General features: G+C 42.0%; 1 protein-coding gene across 1 annotated transcript in view; it reads left to right on the top strand.

Annotated features, from left to right (window-relative positions):
- The window catches only part of LOC122256767 (glutamate-gated chloride channel), a 179,991-nt gene that overhangs the window by 156,691 nt on the left and 20,800 nt on the right, over nucleotides 1-2,500 (top strand). The window lies entirely within an intron of this gene.

Raw genomic sequence — 2,500 nt, 5'->3', positions numbered from 1 at the left:
GGGGAGAAGGGGGAAAGGAGAGGAGGAGGAAGAGGAAGGGGAGATGAAGGAGGAGGAGGAGGAGGAGGAGGAGGAGGAGGAGGAGAAGAAGAAGAAGGAGGAGGAAGAGAAGGAGGGGGAGGGAGGAGAAGAAGTAGAAGAAGAAGAAGAAGAAAGAAGAGTAGGAGGAGAAGAAAGAGGACGAGAAGAAGCGGAGGAGAAGGAGGGGGGCGGGAGGAGGAGGAGGAGGAGAAGAGGGAGTGAAAGAGGTTGAGGAGGGGCAGAAGAGGAGTGGAGAAGGAGTAAATGGAGTAGAGGAAGGAGGTGGTGGAAGAGCAAGAGGAGAGTGGACACGGAAGGGAAAGCCATAGAGAAAGAGAGAGATGAGTAGAAATGAATAAATAAGAAATTCGTGTAGAGGAAGCCTAATCAAGAGGACGCCTAATTAGGAGGAAGCCTATTCAAGAGGAAGCCTAATTAAGAAGACACCTAATTAAGAAGAAGCTTGATCAAGAGGAAGCCTATTCAAGAGGAAGCCTAATTAAGAAGACACCTAATTAAGAAGAAGCTTGATCAAGAGGATGCCTAATCAAGAAGACGCCTAATTAAGAGGAAGCCTAATGAAAAGGAAGCCTAATTAAGAGGAAGCCTATTCAAGAAGAACCCTAATCAAGAAGACATCTAATTAAGAGGAAGCCTAATCAAGAAGTCTATTAAAGAGGAAGCCTCATCAAGAAGACGCCTAATTAAGAGGAAGCCTATTCAAGAGGAAGCCTAACCAAGAGGAAGTCTAACCAAGAGGAAGTTTAATCAAGAAGCCTAATGAAGAGGGAGCCCAATGAAAAGAGAGCCTAATCAAGAAGAAGTAATAGTGATGATAAAACCAAAAACAAAAATAACAGCGATAATACCAGCAATGATGTAAATACAAGTAACAATAATGATGAATATAATTATGATAATGTTAGTGCTAATAGGAATTGTGCTGATAATAATTGCAAGGATAATAACAATGATAACAAAAATGATGATAATGTTAGTGTCATTAATAATGATAATAAAATAATGATGATGACAGTGATAGAAATTATGAAAATAATTACAATGATAATATCAGATATCATTTATGATAACGATAAGAACGATAAAACATAATAACAAAAATGCTGCCAATACTAATAATGTTAATACTAACAATCTGCTCCACGGATTTTTGACAAAACAGAAGTAAAAAAAGTCCCATAATTCACCCAAAAATGTGTGTACTGTAACTGAGATGGATTTTATTACACTCTTCTTCGGTGCTAAATGTAAATCCAATCCAACAATCCTTTCAAGAGGAAGGGGCTGCAGTCGTAATAAGAAAAGAGAAGACAGGGAAAGGAGGAGGAAAGAAAGAGAGGGAGGAGAGCAGGCGAGACGAGCGAGAGGACAGAAGTAATATTCTCTGCCGAATCATCATCGTGATTAAGCTATCAATGCACATGCTATGCAATTATCTTGCCTATAATCTGTCACAACACAATTATGGTTCTTGTGATTATGACTGTAATTATGAGTACAGTGAGGATGCACTATCAATATGATTTCATTGTGCTCTTCCTTCGAATGACCCCCCCCTCACCCCCCACCCTATGCATGGAGGATGAGTACAGGAAGAGAGAGCTTGGCAGAAGGGAGGAAAGGGGAGAGAGAAGGGGAGAGGGAACTGGGGTGAGGGGAGATCTTGATCTAGATGGGGGGGGGGGGGAGAAAAGGGAAATGGAGAGGAGAGGAGGGGTGAGGGGGGGGGGAGCTCGATGGGAGAGGGAGGTTAAGGAAAAGTTATGCCCAGCACCCCCCCCCCCTTAGTAAGGCTGGCATATCCGTGGAGGGCAGAGAGACAGGGATGAGGGGGAAGAGGGGAGGGATTAGAGAAGAGCACGATGTAAATAGGGAGTAGGGGGAGAGAGGAGAAAGGAGAGAGGGGGGAGAGAGGAGAGAGGAGACAGGGGGGGAGAGAGGAGAGAGGAGAGAGGGGGGAGAGGGGAGGAGTGAGGGGAAAGCACAATGTAACTGAGGAGGAGGGGGAGAGGGGAGGGGCAAGGGCTCGATGCAAGAGGGAGAGGGGGAGGTGGGCGTTGAATCTCCCGTAATTGAAGATTAATCCAAGGACGACTCTGTAGTCTTCTCTGCCGTCTTTCTAATTCCACAAAAATGGGTTTCTATGAGCGTCGATGTTTGTTAATGTACTAAAGTACTGTTTATGCTCTCATTACACTAATACTTTTTGAAACATCATTTCTCTTATTATGATTATTATTCATTTATTATGATAATGATAGTAAAAGCACATCGCCTTTTGCATCACTACCATATGATTATTATCATAATGATGATAATGTTTATAATGAAAAATGATTATGATAAACGTAATGATCATATCAACAATGAAAGATGATTTTTGATGATTAGTATTAATAGCAATGGTGATGATAAAGATATTATTTTTGTCATTATCATTACCTATATCATCATCATT

The sequence above is a fragment of the Penaeus japonicus genome, unplaced genomic scaffold (genome assembly GCF_977035675.1).
Source record: "Penaeus japonicus unplaced genomic scaffold, GWHDUDI00000001_assembly GWHDUDI00000015, whole genome shotgun sequence".
Taxonomy (NCBI): Eukaryota; Metazoa; Arthropoda; class Malacostraca; order Decapoda; family Penaeidae; genus Penaeus; species Penaeus japonicus.
Note: the sequence above shows the minus strand (reverse complement) of the source record. Positions and strands in the feature narration are given on the sequence as shown.